Genomic DNA, 7,246 nt, shown 5'->3' with positions numbered 1-7,246 from the left:
CCCCCCCCCCCTCCACCAGGCGAACAAAACCCGGCAGGGTGATGGAGGGTGTGGGAGCTTCCGAAAAAGTTTTTCTGGTCGCTCTGTTGTAATTCGGGTTTTCCCTCCCGGGCAGGCGGCGGTGGGACTCGGTGGTTTGCTGCAGGGCACGGGGCGAAGAAGTCCCTGTGGGCAATAGGGAGAGTCAGGGGGAGCCGTGTGTTTCTCGGGTGGGGAGCACGTCGTGTTTCAGAGGTATTCGGAGACAGACTGAGGTGGAGGTGGACACAGACTCGGGGCTGAAACAGCCTCTTTTTTTTTTTTTTTCGGGGAAATTGCTTGTATTTTGAGTTTTACTCTGAATAGCACGGCGACGTTACAGTAAGATTGAAATTTGAGCTTTAGTGACAGCTGATTCACCTGAAGAGGGTGAAGTTCTGAGCGTGATGAATGAGGCTTACAGAGACAACTTTTCCAGGTAGGTAGGAAATCTGGCGACAGTTGCAAAATCAATGAACGCCTTACATTTTGATCTTATGTTAGAGAAAGCAGAGATTAGGGCAATCCATAGTCAAAGGACAGCTTTCCAAGGGTACAAGAGTGCTGTATTTCCTCAGCTCCCATTGATTTCCAATAGGAATTAACTGGCTTTTATGCCTTCGAACACTTCTGCTTAAACCAGAGTGCTAAAATGACTGCTACGTGTTTGTTTGTCTGTTTTAATCCTTCCCCAAAGTGCTTTTGTGCAAACTGTCATCTAATTCTCTGTGGCATGCTACAAAGTGGTGAAACTCTCCTTGACTTGTAGGAGCAGGATTCAGCCCTATACAAATATTGTGTTGAATACTCAGCTGTAATTTGCTGCAAATGCTTAAAGCTATATTCAACAAAGAAGCTGGTTCAAACAAGATTTGAATGCTGGTGAGGGAGAAGAATGTAAATTGAATTATTGTCAGGCAGGGATTTGCTTTATCAGATTCAGCCGCCACACTGACAAAGTTTAGATCCAGGCGCTGAGGTGGAAATTTTTTTTCACTGGGAGTTCGGACTCCATGCTGTGCCAGCACCCTCGGCAGCCCTGCATTCCTCCGTGGCAGCTGGACCCAGCAGCTGGGAATGCAGGCGGATACTTTACCGGGGCCAAATCCTGCCTGCATGGCAGTCAAGGGGATTGACTGCCACAGACTTCAAGATCCGGATTTGGCATAAATAGATCAACTCCGAGAATTAGGTTGCACGCAACTTCTGCAGTCTTGTCTCTTTTTTGTTTTGAAGCTGTTCTCTGCGCTGTTTTGTTTTCTGTCTTCATTTAATGGCCAGGACAGAGGGCCAAAAGAGAACAGAATAGATATTTTGTTGTCTGCCATGTTACCTGATTTGTTTTGGGTGATCACCCGAGATGGTAGAGATAAGCAGAGCGATACCTTCTTCTAAACAGAGAATTACTTATTCTGTTTAGTAAATACCTAATTTCAACTTCCCTTTTTTCCTTCCAGCAGAAGAATGATTGAGCAATGCTAAGCATGAGCAAGTCCACGAGACATTTGTTTTCTTAAACATGTAGGATACTCACATGGATCCATGGGAACTTACTCCCTTTAAACTCTTAAAAAGTAGAAGTCGTTCGGCAGCAGAGCAAAGCCTGTTCTCTGAGCAAGAGGCGCTTCTCCTCTCCAATGCTCTGCTCTTGCCATGCACCAAGTCTCTTCTGCACACCCACAGGAACTGACATAGCACTCGATGCCTGGTGGAATTGGGCCTGGAGCGTATGACAACCGTGATCAGTCAGATTTAGAAAGGGGGCGATGCAGGACTCCAGAATACTGATGTTTCCCATTTGTCTGTGTACACAAGATACACATTTTTCAGCAGCGTGGGTGACAAGCTACCAGAAGAAGTGGTGAATTTTCCATTTCTCCAGATGTCTAAGTAAGGACTGCAAGTGCCTTTTTCGAAGATGTATTTTAATCAAATAGAAATATGGAGCTCAGTGCAGAATTACTGTCAGAATAAGTCCTCAGGGACGTATTGCACACAAACCCAAGTCATCAAGGATCAGATTGTCTTTTATGAACCTCAAAATCTGTTAATCCCCACGTGTTTTTTTCTTGTAATTTCCTAAAAAGTATTGATATGAAAATGATTAATAATGTACTTCATGTGCAAAATTTCCCCTCTGGAGGCATTTGTGCTAAGGCACAAAACCATACCAAGCCATCTTAAAATATAGCTCCATTTTGCATTTTATTGTCTGTTTTCAATAGGAGCATTTTTTCAAGTGCTCAGTGCCTAATTTTAGAACTTCCTAACAAAATTGTCTGCTTATTAGGAAGTAGATAATAGCAGTCTGTATGATGAGGGCTGTTTGAGTAGCCATGTCTAATGTCTTTTTTTATAAACCCCTTGGTTTACTCAGTGAATAGCTGGTAGTCCTTTGTTTGGTTAGAAAGGTCAGAGTGTATATGGTGGGCAACTGAAAGCTGTTGTCCTGGCAAATTGAAAGGTGGCTCTCATTGCTCCATTCAGCCTCAAACCTAAGTGCTGGCCAGGCAAAAGGGAGGCAGTGAGTGTTTGGAAGCAGAGGCTCCTTGTTAGGGACTGTCACTGTAAGCTGTTGTCCTCCTGATGCACCTTCTGGGTGGAATTTTATTGCTGAGAGTGAATTTTGCAGTTCAGGGTAGGGAACATGCAAAACGCCGCCTTTGCGTCTTTCTCGGCATATGACAGCTGTGAGTGTACCAATGCCATGGTGCACAGATCCAGCCTTTGGATGGGATTGCTTTTAGTTGTAATAGTTCTGCCTGGCCAGGTGAGCACCGCTGTTTCTTCTGATGTTCTTGTGCCCTGTCACTACGTGGCCAATGCTCTTCCCATCAGATTCCTACTCAGCAGGAAGCGAAAAGACTTAACTGATCACTTGGCAAAGCATCAGGAAAGTATTTAGCTTTTGCCAAGTTCAGAGGCGTCTTGATACAGCATCCACGTGAGAAAGGCAGAGATTGAGACGGCTCTGGAGAAGCCCAAGGGTGAGGTTTGTTAGATCCCAAACACGTGCTGTCAGATAAGATCCATACATTCATTTCTTAATCCTAAACTGAGAGGCTCAAAGTTATCATCTGTTAGTTTAGAGCCTATAAATGGAATGTAATGTTGTCGTGGAAGTGGATGACAAAGAGGTATCGAAAGCAACTGCAGCATAATATCCCACGGGATACCCAAAGACTGATTTGGCTGCGTTGCTTAACTCAATAGCGTATGACATACAAGAATCTTTTCTCAAGTTACTAACACACTAATATATAATATCTGCAGCTTGGCAATTGAATCTCATTGGAAAATGTTTGCGCTCTGCAATAATATGCATAGGTCTTCATCTCTCTTTGAAATTGTTTCTGAACCAGAATCGTCACTCAGATGCAGAGGATTATTTAAAACCATGGACCGTGCACAGCATAACACACTGATCTCAGTCAAGTCACTCCCGATCCACAAAGCTATAAACAAAAGCAAATTTGATCCACCACTTCTGAAAGCTTGTTGTTAATACTTATGTTTATTTCTGTCTTATACAGTTGAATATGTCCTTAAATTTAAATTTACAGGTATTCTTTAAAGTTAGAGCTTGCTGTCTCCACTCAGATGTTTAAGAGGCAAGCGTCCTGGTGCTGGAGGAGTCACTGGAAAGAATCTGAACCCTCTCCAAGATCTCTAAAGAAGTCTTCGTAACAGGTTTCAGGCAGTATTATTTCAGGAATGTAACTGAGTGGGGTTTTTAAAGCCCTCCCAGATATAAAGAACATAGGAAGGACTTGCTTTTGTACCTCTTAATCACAGCACTCATGAGCAAGTCCATTGCTCTCTCACTCCTGCTGCCACCTGTGAAGAGTAGAGTCGCTGGCAGCATACGGTCTGAGGCGGCGCCTGGATTTGCACCCGCGGAGAATCTGGCCGGTGGTCCTTGCTAACCTTTGGAGGCACGCTGCGGGCTTTCTATAGGAAGGCACCATCAGGGTTGCCAAGTCCAATTCCATATAATTGCAAGCAACTGCATAATAGATACGAGTCTAGACAATCTGGTCCTCACCTCTTGTACATCCAAAGCCATCAAAGCTTCTTCAGAGTGCTGCAATAAGCCTGAGATCTTTAGTACTGAAGATTATACCTGGCAGAGACTACAGTGGGCCCTGAGAAAAGACGGGGCGATCAGAGGCTTTGTCCTTGGTTTTTGCAGTAGAGGAAGAGTGTAAATTGTGTGCTACTATAGGGACTTTCAGCAGTAAGGGCTCTGGCAGGATTTTTAGGATCTTCTCCTTCTGTTAGAACATCTGAGATCGTTTTACAATGGAAAAAATACATGTTAATAACCTCAAGTCATTTCCTGTGGAAACTCAAACCGATGTTATGCTTAGATTTGAACTCTTTCTCCCCCATCTAAAAGACAGAATTGTACACTTACAAAATAAAAAATAAAATCATCACCATGCATGTGGGTACAAAGGAGACGGTACTGGTTCCTGGAGAGGTTTTATGTTATTATACAACACAGCATCTGCACAGTAGTGATGGTGCCAAACAGCTGGCAGAGATCTGCCCTGAAGAGTGGGGGGGTATTGCCAGGGACAGCAGCAGGTTTGATTTGGCAACTGAGTTACCTTTCACGTAGCTGAAGAAGCTCTGAAAGTCGCATGCTCAATGCAGTGTTGCTGTTGGTACTTGATTTGTTTTTGTTCAAGGTAGGAAGGCTTTTAGGCACATTAAATACCCCATTCTACTGATGGAAAAATTATAGCGTTGGTATCTGCGAATTTCTCCCCCAAAGAAGGGATCAGCTTTTTCTACAGGCTAACCTCCACTCAGAGGTGTATCCAAAACCTACGGCATGCTTTCATCACCGCAACTCAACCTTTTGTTACTAAAGGGCTTCAGACACTGTAAACTCTCTTCTGTTTCCTGACTTCCGTAATATTTCTTTGTCCACACAGAGAAATTCCCTTCAGGTGAATAGTCTGCATTTCATAAGAGCAACGGCGAGAGGAGCTGATGGGGAGCAGCTGGCTGCTGCCAGGTGAAGACACCCTGCGTGGTGGCGGGGGAAACTCCCACTCTGTTTTGGAGGAATGGTTAATAGGAAAACAGATATTGTTTCATCTTGGCTTTATAAGAATTATATAAAAACTCTTGACAGATGTGAGAAAAGGGTGGAAGCCCAAGGAATCTCCTTTTGCCAAAGAAACAATTCCCAGTCAAGCCTTGTGCTTGGTGTCTCGGTCGGAGCTCACTTGAGACAGCGGGAGCTTTTCCCTGGATTTCAGTGGGCTTTGGAGGAAGCTGGTGATTAAAAAACCAAATGAGAACTCATATCCCCTCCTCTGAACAGAGGTTCAGATCAGAGCTGGGTCCAGCTTTGGGGATATGTGAACTGAGCTGTGATTCTGCCTTGGAGGTTGGCAGCACAGCATCCTTTTTAGGATGGATTATTTAAACCTCTTCCAGCAGCAACCACACTCGGAGCATCACAAAGCAGCGCCGAGAGCTCTCGGGTAGTGCTTTGACTCCTGGCACAGCTCTCAGGGTGAGGGTGATAGCTGTGTTTGTGACTCAAACCCGCTCGCCTCCGCTTAGTCATTTCTCTCCTCATTATCTACCTCCTCCTATAGGTTTCTTCCTCCAAAACTCCTCGGAGAGGCACTCAGTGCAGGTGTGCATGTTACACAGAAAAGGAGACTGTGCAGCAGCCTGGCAGCACCAGGCAGGGACTCTTACGGCTGCCAGTTTTATCCATAAGCTGACTTTTGCCTCCAGATTTTAGTGCCTCTGGGGAAGCTGAGAACCATTTGTTATATTTTATATTCTAATGTTTCCCTGGCTTAATTATTTGAGGGTATGTGTCAGAGTCTATCACTGTCAGATGTTGCTGCTGAAAGGGTATTTCAGCCAGTGAAAACTCCAGCTGGGTGGGTACTTACATAGGCTTTAGTACAGAGCAATGAAGCCCTCTTTGTTCCAGTTTTTCCATTGCCTTTGGATCAGATTTTGTCTCTCTTTAGATCTGCGTTAAACTGGATTTTAAAAGCCTTGACCAAATGGAGCAGAGGATTTAATCCATGTGCTCTATTTCCAGTCCTGAAATTATCTTCAAAACAGCATTGCCCCAGTCGTTTTTCCACCCAGGGCTTCTGCAGCGATGTGCTGTCTGAGCCCCCGTGGGCTGCTAGCCAGGTTCTCTGGGCAGAGGGGTTTGTTCAGACCATGCCTGGAGAAGCTGGGCGATGCCATGGCTGTGTGCCACCACCTGCTGCCGGCTTCTCAGTCACGCTGACCTGGAGAGGTTTGTTCCCCAGGGCTTCTCTCCTGTGTGTCACCTTGTCAGCTGGTGGATGATGAGGATAAACAGAAGCACCGGAGAGGAACAGTGATAAAAGGACCATAGGGATCTGTTTGTTTGTTTAGTGGACGAGGGTTTGGACCCATTTTTTAATTTCATAGCAACTTGTAGACAATCATAAAATCAGTGTTTGGAAACTCAAAGACTTAAGAACTAACCACTAGGAGCACAGCGTTTTCCCTGCAGGCTGCAGATAGCCAGGTACATTTACAATTCTTTACTAATAAACCTGGGACTAGGCCAGCATATTTATGTAAAAACACTAATACTTTTATTACTGAAGACAGCCCAGAGCTCAGGCCCCTACAATTTGTCTAGAAAATAGAATATTTGATTTTCCCCCACTAATAGTATGTTTTTCTCGTCTCTTGGCAGTTTGCACAAAAGCTCTGAAGTACGTGACATACGGCAAAGAGAACATCAAAATCTGCTGTGCCATATGATCAGCTCACATTGCAGTGGGCATGTTCCTGGCTCCACAAAGCTTCACAGCCATAAAACTATTCCGTGCTTCCTGACGGGAATTCATGCCTTCACTTTAACTGTCTGCAATAATTCGTATGTATTTGCTCTCAAAACGTGCAATGTTAAAGCTTCCTTTAAATATAAAATGGATAAAGGGGGGGTTTGGTAGTCCTGGGCACGGCTATTGTCTAGGCATCTCCAGAACAGACGCCTTGTTGATGCGCGCATCCCCAGGCGGTGGGTTTGGTGTGAAGAACGTATCTCTAAGGGTAAGTTGGTATTTGCAGAGCCAGTTGCATTCATGCAGCCATGCTAAAATAGGGTGAAACCTCTTTTTTTTTCCCATTTGGGTGACTGGTACGGTACTAGCGTGGGACCCATAAAGAGCTCTCCTACTTTCTGTCATCCCTTGGTAAA

This window comes from Haliaeetus leucocephalus, unplaced genomic scaffold (genome assembly GCF_000737465.1).
Source record: "Haliaeetus leucocephalus isolate CR32 unplaced genomic scaffold, Haliaeetus_leucocephalus-4.0 Scaffold657, whole genome shotgun sequence".
In the NCBI taxonomy this organism is placed as follows: Eukaryota; Metazoa; Chordata; class Aves; order Accipitriformes; family Accipitridae; genus Haliaeetus; species Haliaeetus leucocephalus.
This window is presented reverse-complemented; position numbering follows the sequence as displayed.